Source organism: Otolemur garnettii, unplaced genomic scaffold, assembly GCF_000181295.1.
Source record: "Otolemur garnettii isolate 467f Iridium unplaced genomic scaffold, OtoGar3 scaffold00162, whole genome shotgun sequence".
NCBI classification, from domain to species: domain Eukaryota; kingdom Metazoa; phylum Chordata; class Mammalia; order Primates; family Galagidae; genus Otolemur; species Otolemur garnettii.
This window is the reverse complement of record NW_003852557.1, coordinates 1,263,577-1,277,719: the sequence shown is the minus strand read 5'-3', so window position 1 is coordinate 1,277,719 and position 14,143 is coordinate 1,263,577. Positions and strand designations below refer to the sequence as shown.

General features: G+C 39.9%; 1 protein-coding gene across 1 annotated transcript in view; it reads left to right on the top strand.

Moving 5' to 3' along the window:
- The window catches only part of CA10 (carbonic anhydrase 10), a 505,702-nt gene that overhangs the window by 64,782 nt on the left and 426,777 nt on the right, over nucleotides 1–14,143 (top strand). The gene's annotated exons all lie outside the window — the stretch shown is intronic.

Below are 14,143 nucleotides of genomic sequence, written 5' to 3'. Positions count from 1 at the left end.
GGGGATTCGAACCCGCCACCTTAGGTGTATGTGGCTGGCGCCTTAGCTGCTTGAGCCACAGGCGCCGAGCTAGTTACTAGAATTCTAAAGAGGGTAGATGTGAATTTAAGGAGTCAGTGTATAGAAGGAGTCAGTGCTTACTTAAAACAACTACTGTCTATCAAAGCTATCTAAAGTTAGCTATTATTTCTTCTCTTGGCTGACTGTTAGCTACCCAGAACATCTCAGAACCCAGCTCAAGTTCAAAACCTAATGGCAGCCCACCCTGGCCCCTTCACACATCGCACACTTCCCAAGACCAGCATCATTTTGTTTAACACCGTAGTAAACCAGTGACACAAAAGCTCGGTTGAGGTCAATATTGGTATATTTCATGCAAAATTCTTCAATCTTTCTGTCCTATCTTTTTGACCTTGGAAATTAGAATACAACGTTCGCATCAGCAGTGCACTTTTCCTGTGTCTGATTTTGCCTACTTTTTGAAATTCACGACTGGGTGACTCCGGATGTTCCAAAGGAAGTGGACTTGTAGAACTGCAGAGCATTAACCTAATGATGAAAGAGCATTTACTTACTTTCTAATCAAAATACGGTCCAGGAAACCTGGCCAGGACGATAAAAGCATTCTATTGACTGAGCTCTATGTATGATCCATAGTGTATTCTCCACATCTGTTCTTAGTGATTTTTCTTCTGAAAATTGAGGGTGCTGTGGCTCTTGGGAATGGCACCTGCCTCACCGGTGCGATTAGATAGTATTTGTAAGAGGTTTTCCTTTCTTTTTATTTCTCAGTCCTGTAATCATATGCCTTTGTGCAATATTTATGACAGAAATAGTATGTTGTTGGTATTCCCATAAATTTGAGAAAAATCTATTGTTTGGCAGGGGAAAATGGTCCTTTAAAAGTGCATTTGCCTTTGTTTCATTAGAAATTAACTTTTGGAGGGGGTCTCAGAGAAAACCGGATCCTACAGTTTCTCTCCTTTCATTCATAATAATATTTGACTTACAACTGGAGGGAACAGGGCAGAGTTCTGGGGGTGGATGACAGAAGAACAAAAGGCACTTATTGTAACTTACCATTCTGAAACTTGCCAAACCGTTCTTCCACTCCATTTCCCAGATAGAGAATGTACGTCCTGTTTCCTCTGTGTCTGCCTGTCCCAGACTCCCTTTCCCCCTGCCTATCAGATAGAATCTATTCATGATAGTAAGTTTTCTCTGGTGGAATTAGGGCATGCGTGATTAGAAAACTTTAGGCTTTGCTGACTACTGAACTAGTTATCTGGAATGACAGAATTCAGATGTTCTGTTTAACCTGACAACTAATCTTTCCTTTTATAGCTCTTATTGCAAATCCTCTTATATGCAGTTGGAAGAGCAGCCATTTGGTCACCAGAAGTCCTGAATTCTATACAGTGTTGCTTCCTGCTGTTAACTCTTCTGAAGATGATCCTTCCTCCTGGTCTCAGTTTACCCACCTGATAAACAAGGAGGCAGAAAACAGTATTTCAAAGCTCCCTGTAATTCTGTAATTCTATGTCATATTTTCATTTTTCTGAACATCCTGGCCTATATTTAGAAAAAAAATTTAAATGACTAATTTCTTTATAAGGTGATTATAACTCATTATATTCAATAGCTTGTAGTTCAACTTGTTCCAGCAGCTATTCTCCCAGTATAGAACAGGGGTAGAAGCAAGCAGAGGGGTTCATGTTGAATATTGGCTGAAGTTACTCAGAGAAAGGGGATCCCCCCAACTGACCCCACACCACCAAGATGTTAATGCCTTCAGGAAGCTTACTCTCTTATCATTTGCCTCTTTTCTTCTAACTTATAAATACAAGGAAAAGTATCTGGGTCATCAGTTTTCTAATTATAATTGTTTATTTTTCCTTGTAGTCAATTGAATTGGCTTTATTGATTTATTGGCTACAGGAAGTGGTGAGGAAAACAGAATAAAGAGGGCATAGGAGGAGTGGGAGGAGGAGGATATTCTTTAAAAAAATTTACTGATACAAGTATTTGTAAATATTTATGGGGTAGCTGTGATACTTTAATTATACATTATGTAGAATATGTAATCATCATTCAGGGTATTTGGGTTGTCCATTACCTCAGGTATCCATCATTTCTATAATAATATGTTGGGAGCATTTTAAGTCCTCTTTTCTAGTATATTTTGAAATATACAACACATTGTTTTTAACTATAGTCACCCTATTGTGCTATCAAACTTTAGAACATAGTTCTCTACCTAACTACATACACCTGTGTCTGTACCCATTGACCAGCTCTCTTCATCTTGCCCACCCATCTGCCCACCCATCTGCCCACATACACTTTCCAGCCCTTGCTATCTTTCATTCTACCCTTTATCTTCATGATATCAGCTTTCTTAGCTCCTACATGTTAATGATAACCTCTGATACTTGTCTTTCTGTGCTTGGCTTATTTCACTTAACATAGTGACCTCTAGTTTCATCCATGTCACTGCAAATGACATGATCTTATTTTTATGGTTGAATAACACTCCTTTGTGTACATATGTATCCCATTTTCTTTATACATTCTTAATGTAAGTTAGCCAATGTACACACAAAATAAAATATGGGTCAGTATGCAGAAAATCTGATACAAATTTAAAGGCAGAGCCTTCAAAATGGCTAAAGCTACATGTGGCAAAGCCTGCTGTGTGTAGAGATGATCCTGTAATGTGTCATCTGGACTAGGACATCTCTGAGAACAAAAGAAGACTTATTTATAAATCAGGATAAAAAACTCAGACTCTTCTAAGCAAATTAGAAGTTACAGTCACTCTGGCTATGTTCTCTAAAACATATTTCCTCCTCTTGGTTCATCTCAAGGGAATGGGAAACTTTCAAATTCTCTTTGATATCATTGTGGGAGGTGAAGGATTCTACATGACTTACCTCAGTTCTATCCAGTCAAACACCACTGTGTAGTACATAGCTAGATTGTATTTCCCTATCTTCTTTTACTTTAAGGTGTTCTGGACACTAAGTTTTAGTCAATGAAAGGTGGGAATAGTGAATATCATTTGGAGGTTTGTGCCAGGAAAAAAATTTATGAAAGACTTTCCATGCTCTTTTCTCTTCTGGCTTAATTTGCATATCACAGTGACTTTTGAAGTCATGTTGGTAGCAGAGCCTCAAGATGGAAGGAGCCTGGGCCCTAACTTGGAGAGTGGTATACCAATCAGGTAAACCACTTGAGGATTTTGTGTGTGTGAGAAATGAACTTGTACTATGCCATTGGGATTTTGGAGTTTATTTCAGCAAGGAAACTAGCATTATTACCACTAGCATTATTTTAATTTATAGATTATATAAATAGTAGCCTGGATTATATTAAAGGCTCTTTTCTTTCTCATTGAATAGTAAACCTCTCCAAAAGAGAGGTGCAGAATAGGTATTCAAATACAATGAGTATTTGATGATGATTTCAAATATTTTCTGGATTGAATTGAATTGAATCATATAAAATTAGATTAAAATGAAACAAATTTTATATAAAATAGCAAAAATAACATTAGAGATAGTAAAGCTTTCTTTCCACTGAAGAAACTTGGAAGGGTTCAAGAAGATGGTCTTTGACCTGATACTTGAAGAATTAGTTACCTTTGGATTGCAGTGAAGAAAATGATGTTCCAGAAAAAAAAATTATATAAGCATATAATGAACAAAAATCAGATAGTTCAGTATGACTAGGATATGGGATCAGTGAGGAACAAGTATAAATTTACTTCAGTTTAAACATATGTATTGGACACTTATTCTAGCAGGAGGACAAACCTAGGAATAGGTAATTTAAGAAAATAGCATGTGGAATAATGTAAAAGTATTTAATAAATGCTATGAGAGCACAGAGGAAAGATTCTCAAAGGACACTAGAACTAGTTTTAAAAAACAGGTAAATTAACCTCACCATATAGATTATGAAAAGCTTCATGAAAGCAATTACAAATTACTGTGTACCAAACAGGAAACCATTGAAGCGTTATGGTGCAGAGCCCTGAAAAATGGTCAATGAGTGCAGTCATTGCTTTGTGTACACTTGATAAATGAACTTTGTGAAGAGACTTTGCTCATGATGTTCACTGTGCCTTCAACAAATAGACATAGGTAGAGTGATGCTTTAGGCAGAGGAGTCTTAATGGCAGAGCAGGTGTGAAGTCAGGGACTGCACATGGAAGTCAGTCCAGCTATTAGATGGTTGTAATTGCTCATGTCAGTAATTAGTGATAGCTTGAGGCTAGGGTCTGTGTCTAGGCAGCATAAATGAATTGGAAGGAATGAGTTAGCACTATAACAGATAGAAACAATATCTTGTGATATTGGAGATGAGCATATATATGATCGGCAAGGATTAGTTTCAGCTGTGAGTGGCAGGTAATTATAAATAAGGTAGACATTTATCTCTCTCTTGTAAATGTAGGCACTACAGGAATCTCAGCTGTCTGCCTTATTGCTACAAATAAGACTTTCGTTTCATGGTTCAAGACTTGAGTCATGGATTTGAGGTCTAACTATCATGTCCACATTCCTGTTTGCTGGAAGGGATAAAAGGAAGCATTCTTTAATGCTTACATACTTCCCTAGCATCTCATTTACCAGAACTTAGTCACATGTCCACACCTAGCTGCAAGGGAGGCAGGGAAATGTTGTCTTCATCCTGAAAAGCTAGGTGCCTGACTGAAAACTGGGGCTTCTCTTGTTAAGGAGAAAAAGGGAAATAGATGTCGAAGGATTAGCAGCACTGTTTTCACCACAGGGACAGAAGACAACTGCAACCACACGGCCCTAGAAAATAGTGCTACTCTATTTAGCAAGCTGCTAAGAAAAAAAAAAGTGAGAAATATAAGTTTGTGTTATCCTCATCGAAGTAGTAGCTAACATAGGTAGAATGCTTAAGTCTTCTCAGTTACAACTCTCTAAATAATTCAAGTTCCAAATTTTACTTTGGTCTTGTTTATTTATGCAATGAAACATAGTCTTCCCTGTCTGGACAGCCCAGATATGCTCATAATTCACAAGCTCCACCACCTGTAAGTGTGTAACAACACCCGCCATGTAGTGCTTGCTCAGCAAATACTGAGTGACTTAGAATCTGATGGACAAAAAGATGCTGAGCTATGATACATGGAAAAATAAATGAGTAAATCTTCCCTGGCCTTTTGCTAAGGTTTGCATGTGGCTTTATGTCTCACCATGGCTAATTGTTTCCATTAGGTTATTTTCCCCACTTTCCTGATGGACACTGGAGTTTTCCCGGGATTTTTCCCAGCTCAAGTTCCCTGAATCAGTTATTTTCCTGCTTCAAAGCACATTTTATGTTTCCAAAGTTTCCTCAGCTCCTGACTTTTGATTCACATATGTCATGAGTGTCCTCAGAGGCTCCTGAACTCAGTAAGGTAGAGCTATCTTTTTCCTTCCACAAGTTAGCTCAGAATGTAGAGCAGGGGTATTCAGCCATTTTTCTATTTTGTTACACATTGGAAGAATAAGAGTTGTCTTGAGCCACACATTAAATGCATAACTGCTAACAAAAGCCAATGAGCAAAAAATCAAAAAAAGTTGACACATAACTCTCTATCTGACACCACATAAGCAAAACAGGCCCCAAATAATCAGCATACGACCCACAAGCCACAGGTTGGGTGCTCTTGATTAGAGAGGATGGAATGTGCATATTGATCTATGAATATATTGTTTATATTGCATTTTAAAGAGATTCAAGTAAAATGTGCCACAGCTTCCTACTTCTTTTTCTGAGCTATTGTTTACTGACTCCCCCCTAGTCCTCAATACCACCACCAACATCAAATAATAAAAGTAGTGGATGCCATTTATTGAACTCTCATTACTGTCTTATGTACATTAACATACTTAATCCTTTTGACAGTCCTCTAAGTATTTACTCCCAACTTTCAGATAAGGACACTGGAAGGTATTAGGGGGTTTCGTTATTGTCATTTTTCTTATTTGTTTTAATTGAGCATCTAAAAGATGAAATAACTTGTTGAAAGTGACACCATTAAATTTGGGATTCAACTCCAGATTGCTGTATATTTTCTACTAATTTACATGCCTCTCAAAACAGACTGACAACCTTAATAGAGACACCAGACTTTCATCTCATTCAGAGCTAGTAGCTGTGATGGAAAGTTTTGTGTGACAGTTTTAGTCCCACAACTGACAAACCTATGGATTTTAGGAATTACTAATAATTATTTGCAATTGTATTTTGAAAATGGATCCATAACATCAGTTCCCTTCTAGTATTCTGAATATAGCACATGCATATTCTCTTTATTTCCTTTTTCTTTTTGAGACAGAGTCTCATTCTGTTGCCCTAGGTAGAGTGCCATGGCCTCATCATAGCTCACAGCAACCTCAAACTCCTGGGTTCAAGCAATCCTCTTGACTCACTCTTCCAAGTAGCTGGGACTACAGGCATGCACCACCATGCCAGCCTAGTTTTTTTTTTAGAAGTCTTCTTTTTAGAAGAGATGGGGTCTTACTCTTGCTTGGTCTTGAATCTAGTCTCATTTTGGATATTCACTCTCTATTCAGTCTCTAAATATTGAGCATCCTAAAGTCTCTTCTACTGGTTTCTTGTGTTTTCTTTCTATACATTTTCACGTTCTTTTTGGTGACCTCTTGTAGACTCATGGCTTCAAATATCATCTGTCAAAGAGCCATGAATATACATCTCCTCTTGCCTTCTGCTCACATGTCATTTTATGTGCATGAAGATGACCACATCCCTGTACATGCTCAGTAGAAGTCTCAAATGAAACTCTGACTTCACTTTAAGCTCCAGAGCTGTTCCTTCCTCTGCCCGCTTAGTCATCTCAGTAACTGTCAACATTTAGTCACTCAAGTCAAAAAAGTTGAGTTATCTTGGACTTACGGTCTTCAACTTCTTCCCTCATCCAGCCCAACAACACATTCTATTCACTCTTCATCTGAAACATGAAACAGACACTGTTCCATCTTTGCTAACACTACCCTAGTTGAAGCTGCCCTCGTCTTTCCCCTGGACCTCTACCTGCATCATCAGGCCTTGCCTGGAATCTCTCTCCCCTGTATCTACTAAGGTCACCTGAAGGGCCACTTTTGCATTTCTTAAAAAAACAAACTTCTTACCAACTTAAGAGTTTTTGAAGCTACCTGAAATGCTATCACTGTTGATCTTTGAGGCCAGATTTATTATTTAAATCTGAGTATGTGTCCCATAATCTAAGATGACCTCCCAGTCATTCTGTTACCTCATCCTCTTTAAATACTACAAGGGTACTTTTCTCTATCTGATATGTTCTTATCTTTTAATTGTTTCCTTTTTTCTGTCTCCCACCAGTAGAATGTAACTTCTTAGAAAAGAGGAACTTTAAACCCTCAATGCATAGCACACTGCCTGGCAATCATAGGTACTCAGGAAGTATATGCTGAGTAATGAGAGTGATGAGTGAAAAGTAAACACTAATATTCTGAAATTCAGGGATTAGAGAGTTGGAATGATCTGTAGAGGTTTCTTGAAAGGAGTGGTAGTTAGTGAGGCTTTGAGAATTGAGGAAGACAAGTCAAGAAGTGGATAAAGGGGGAATTCTGGGGGGAAAGGGTAGAGGAAAGATGTGGAGTAATTCATAAACTTGGTGTGCTTAGAGATAGCAGGTGGAACAAATTCATAAAGATTATGAGAAATGAGATCAGAAAGTGTGGTGAAAACAAATTGTAGAAATTTTGGAATAGTAGGCGGAGAATCAGCAATGTTGGGGACGTCCCTCTTGTTGATTTTCAATTTTTATTACCTGTGAGCTTCTTAACCATGATCCATGCTATGCTTTTTAGGAGAAAGCAGTGCAGGCTCCCTTACCTTTGGGTTTTTGTTTTTTTTTTTTTCTTTTCATATCTCCCAGCAGAAATATAATTTTAACGCCAGCTTGCTTAGATCTGGTGCAATGTACAAGGTGATTCTAGGTCATGTCCATCTGCTCTGCTTGGAGCAGTCCCCATATCACTCAGTTATTCAGTGCTGTGCTTGGTGATCTAAGCATTGTGTCTATTTTCTGTGGTAAGTGGAGATGTCACATAGGGTGGAGAGATAGAAATGAGTTTCATTCTGTCTCACAAATTCTGGACAAGTAAAGAATGGCAAGGATGTAAATAGTCTCAGGTATGGCTTTTTTTCCTCTTTGCTTTTAAATGAAACATATTGTGCTATATAAAAGTGTGTTTTCTATGGCTTTGATTTCCCCAGGCAGGATGTCACCTCCTGTTGTTCTTCCATCTGTCAAATGAGGATGGGCCTGTCAACCAACTTGAAAACACTTTTGTCTACATTCTCGCTAACTCCAAACACAGGTGCTACGCCCACAAGTCTTCCAATATAGATTAAAACCCCCCCAGGATTAGTGTGAGCTGGACTGTAAGTTTGTATGATACATACCTTCACGGCAACATTTATCACACGCTCACCCAGTTTTTATTGGGTACCTATTATGTGCTAAGCTTTGCAGAAGTAATGAGGTTTTAAAGTAAGATAACATTCTCTAACCTTAGGAAAGTTACAGTTCAGTGGGAAAGAATGACATGGAAACAGACAGTATAGGGCTCTCCCTCAGGTTAAAATGTAGGATCACACATAATACTGAGAATGTACAGAGGAGGGAAATACTCAAATCAAGCACTTGAGGAAGGGTATTGTCCCCAGACTAGTGGGTGCCATCCAGTGCACACTGGTGGGCACTTATAATACTTTTCCTCTGGTGATCCCTCTTCTCCCCAACATTTCTGCTGCCAACTTAGGAGACGAAATTGGCCAGGAAGAGGACGACAGTGACGCCTGAGGATATGGCACCTGCTGTGCATCATGCATCCAATGTTAGAAGAAATTCTTTTGCCTTCCAATGTCTTGTGTTCTGAATCAGTGGATTCAATGCCTCCCTCCTTGAGTTACTCCCTCCAGCAGAGCAAAGTAGTTTCTTAGGGGAACAACTTTTCAGGGCTTCCACCAGCACATTAAAACCAAGTAACCACAGCAGCATAAGCGCTCTGACGGCCTGTCCATATGCTTGGCTCCATCTTTGCTAGTCATAGATCACCCAGCACATATATAATTGTGCTTGGAAGCTCAAGTTTATAATCTGTGTGCTTGTGAATCCTTATGTGAGCTGACGGTGGGGGTTGCTAAGCGATCTCCTGTCCCTGCTGGATTCCAGCGTGAGGGCTCCTCTGTTCTCACTGCACCACTCACTTCTCCACCTCAGCTGTGCACTCTCAGGAGTTGCTCTGGGGTCTTACTTCCACCAGATCCAGAGACGGCTAGAATTTCTACATGAAGGTATTTTGAAATTGTGTTTTCTCTGAACCTCAGTTACTTTAGTTACTTAGATCGAATCAGTAAACTCTGATCTTGAAACTAACAGACTTGCATCCCTGCTCACAGAATCCTTGGGAGGTTTTAGTCTACATCCAAAGACCTGTGGGTGTGATGCCTGCATGTGTAGTTGATAGGGATGTGGACATCAGTGTTTTCAAGTTGGTTAACAGACCCACACTCACTTGATAGATGGAAAAACATCAGGTTTTATGAATTTGTGGGAAGAATAAAAGGTTTGGGGGTTGTTCAGATCCCTTTTAACTATTTAGAGAAACTCAGCATGGTGTTACTTATATGAGGTCCTTCTATGTTAGTGGTTTATCTCAGTGGAAATTGAGTGAGAAAGGGGACATATTCCATTTTACATAGATTTGGGTGGCTAATTTCAGAAAACCTGCTATAATACTTTTTCTGCAGTACATGAAATTCCATGTACATGTAATAGAAACCCCTGTGTTTCAAAATTCTTTTCTAAATTTCTCTTTAAAGTAGCTCACTTCTAAATCATTTAAGAAGCAGAACTAGATAAAAAAAAATCCTCCTTAACTGTAATACAAAAGTCTTTGTGATGGCCTGAAGACAGAACCCAGCTCTGTTTTTATAAGTGAGATTTTAGTAACACATAAGCCACATTCTGTCCGCACACATATTGTGGGTGGCTGTTTCTGATCTACAGGGGCAAAGTTGAGTAGTTAGCAAGGAGTGTGGCCTTTGAGCCTAACATTTATTATGTGACTGTTTATAGAAAACAAATTGCGGACTCTTGTTGGAATACCCTCTGTTTTCATAAGTGGCTTCCCTTCTCTGTGCCGAAATGCCCTCATCTGTGCAAGAAACAACTGGAGCGATGAGCTTTGTCTCTTCCCAAGTCTTGAGATTCAGAGTTTTCTTTTGAAACTCAAAAGTCGTCCAACTGCCACAATAAGAAACAGACTATAAAATTGAAAGATTTTTCCTTGATATGTGTATCTCTTCATCTGACAGCGATGGCAGCTTTTATTGTCAACACAATTTTTTTGACTGGACACCTGGATTTTTCCCAGGGGCCATTTGCACATTAAATAAAGACATTCTAATCCATAGGCGAAGAGAAGCCGAGAACATGCAGAGGCGGAGGCTGCTCTCTGTCCACCTGCTCACTCTGAGGAATCCTTAATCATCTCTACGCTCACTTCAGACCAGATGCAAACAACCAGGCACTGCTGGGGGTCTGGGAGAGGGGGGTTAAAATCGGAATTCTGTATTTCCCTAGGTTCTCCATCTAAAATAACCCTCTTGTAGTACTGTAGCTGAACTTTAAATGGGGAGTAAGGTACGTTTTAACTGTGCCATCCTGTCTTTCAGAATTGCCAGATAGTACAAGGCCAGACTGAGCATCTAAGAACAAGGGAACATGCATTGCATAAAACACCTTCATTTTCATCAAGTCTAGCCTGTCGCTATCATATTTTGTAATTGATAGACATCAAATGGGCTCTACTCAGTTGATTTTTTTTTTTTTTTTTTTTTTGCCGGGGGAATTTGGTTCTTTACCATGCATGTCAAAAAAAAAAAAAACTAGAAACCAGAAGTCAAACTCTGCCATTCTGTTTCAAAAGGCTTTATTCAGATGGTCTGATGGTCACCCGTTGCTGAAATTGTACATAATTCTATTTCTGAGAGGATAGGATAGCTGAAGAAGAGAGAGGAGAGCATTTTGCAACTTCCTGGGTGGAACAGAGGGTTTTGTGATCATCTTGTCATTCATAACACCCTTATTTCTCCAGGAGCTTCCTTTTCAAACAATGTTTCTTAAATTAATGTTTTGGTCCAACTGATAGGTCTTCCTTTTGGGGTTTGGGGGAGGTGAGAGGGATGCTTACAATTGTGAGAAAAAAGGACTGTAAACCATCCTAAAATCTGAATTCCTAGTCATTTTACTCAGGATGTTGTTAGCGTTAGCTTTCCCTTTTGTCTCGTCTTAACAGCAAGCATCTTTGCATTCTCCCTTTTCCTCACTGTTTTTTTCCTTAGAAATGACAGTTTCTTAAGGGTATGGTTGACTGGCAGGGAAGGGTAGAAAAAATATTTGTACAATGGGGTGACAAGTGCACTCAACATGACACCACAATTCAGATATATAAGGGAAGATGTGTCTTCTAACTGTTTAGATAAAACAGTATCTACCCTCCAATTGGTGTTCAAAGTAACATTTCACTCTATCTCCTTTCGCACCTACATGTAGTCCTATAATTCAGTCCTGTTAGGTCAGCAACTGTCAACAGGGATGTCACTGTTTCTAGAGCAGCAAGTCCCCAACCATTTTGGTACCATGGACCAGTTTCATGAAGGATAATTTTTCCACGGACTGGGGTGGGGTGGGGGGATGGTGTTGAGGAATCTGCAGGCAATTGATTTATTCTGATCTCTGCACAATTGAACCTCTCTGCTGATGATAATTTGTCTTTATAGCTGCCCCCAGAGCTATCATCACCGGCTCACTGCCACATCGGGCCATCAGGCATTAAATTCTCACAAGGAGCGCACAACCTAGATCCCTCCCATGCACAGCTTACAGTAGAGTCTGTGTTCCTATGAGAATCTAATGCTGCCACTGATCTGACAGGTGGCGGAGCTCAGGTGGTGATGTAAGCAATGGGCAGCAGCTGTAAATACAGATGAAGCATCTCTCACCTGATTGGATCCGTCCTTGGAATAACAAAGTCTAAGTATATGCAAAAAGAATGCAGCTTCCCCAGTGAGTAACCCTGAGAGTAAAGCGAGAAAGCTGCATAGATGGTTTAAATTGTTCAATGACAATCCTGCTTGGATAAAACTTGGTGAATTTTGATAAAACTCAGAAGTTTATGTCTGTGATAAGGAAAACCAGCCCTGGCTTATTTCTGAAGCAAAGCCGTTAGGTGCTGTTTGCAGATCCTTGCTTTGGAGCTTATAGGAATGTGTCTCTTTTCCGGGCTTAACACCTATTCCATGTCTTGCAGAGATGGGCTGATGTTTAGTGAAGTATCAGGATTGGGATTATGTTGTTGTCTGTAGTAGAATTTTATGTAATTTTAGTCAGGGTGAGCATTCCGAAGTGATAGTTTCATAAAAGGGCTCCTAAGTCGGAATGCATTAAGTAACACCTGATCTCATTCACTTCTAAGCCCTCCATATTCCCCTCTCCTGTGATGACCCTCCCACGAGTTGGGGAGGGGGAGAAGAATGGACCATGCAGTGCCAAGGCCCACAGGAAGAAACAGATCTCTTATGAACTCTAGAAAAATGGTTTTTATCAACTCACTTGGTGGACTTCGTGGCCATATAACTTTGGTTAGGTTTCTCAGCTTGGTCAGGCCCAGAAGCCTCCTGTTGATTTCCAATCTCCTTGTCTTTCTCTGGTGCCACAAATTCCAGGAGTCTTGATTGGATCTTTCTTGTGGCCCCCCTGGCTGGACAGAATCTTTCCTGCCTCTGCTTTGAGGCTACTCCATCCTTTGCCTGCTTCCCCAGAGCGTATCACTGGCTTTCAACCTTGACATCTTTGGGATCTTCCTCAAGTGCGGTGGAAACACTTGGACTTGATCCATATATGTGGGAAGTCAGAATCCCGGGAAATCCGTGTACTTTGATGTGCCTGTACCCTAGATCTGTGCTGTGCAATGTGAAAGGTGTTATCTTTCCATGGGCTCCATGTCCCTCTTCTATTTGTTCCTAAAGTCTCCAAACCCTACTGGTCAGTTTTAAAGGTAGCAGGCTTCACTTTTACTTAGCCCATATCAAAAATTCTCATTCAACCACAGAACTCCAAGCCCCAGAGTACTTATGTCATAGGCAGAAAAAGTATCTTCTCTACACTCTGGCCCTTAGAGCTAAGAGTACCTGTCTCATTTGGAAGCTAAGGGAGTATCATGTTCTTGCTCTACATAAATCCTCGCTTCTAAATTCATTGCCATGTACCCATTCTTTCCAACCCAGCATGGTGCCTCTCACAGCTAGGACTTGGAAGACAGATTCTGAAAAACAAAATAAAAATTCAAGATTTCTAGAATGAAAGTGAAGTGAAGAATTCTCCTTTGCTGTATACCAGCCAAATCATAAATATGGTTGAATTTACCATATTTTCCTGTAATGTGACTGAGAACTGAAATATGAATGAAGTTGGATTAATAAAGGGATCAGAAGTCCATGTGTGACCTGTACTTTGAGGTGTACATGTGCGTCAGGGAATTGCCCCTAATTCACCTACTGTCATGAATACAAACCTTATTCTGAGGTCATGTCAGTATGAGCTCATGGATCCCTATGATATTTACCAATATCTTAAGTCCTCCCCCATTTCTCATCGTGACGTTGAAAGTCCGCAACACAGTTTTTTTGTTTTCAGTTTCATGAGACCTAGGAAGACTGACTGGTTGCCCTTCAGTATTTCAGCCTGGCTTCTTCAACAAACTCTGAACCTCTTCAAACACAATGGTTTCATGTACATACAGAGTTCTCACCTGGCCCATGCATAGGATCTGCCTCTTCTCAATTCCAACTGTGTGCGTGTGTGTGTGTGTGTGTGTGTGTGTGTGTGTATGTGTGTATGTGTAGGAGGCAGATGAGGAGTTAAATGCACAATTAATGTCTCTTTCACTTTAATCAAAATATCTGGTCTAGGTGGCGCCTGTGGCTCAAAGGGGTAGGGCGCCAGGCCTATATGCCGGAGGTGGCTGGTTCAAACCCAGCCATGGCCAAAAACTGCGCAAAAAAAAAA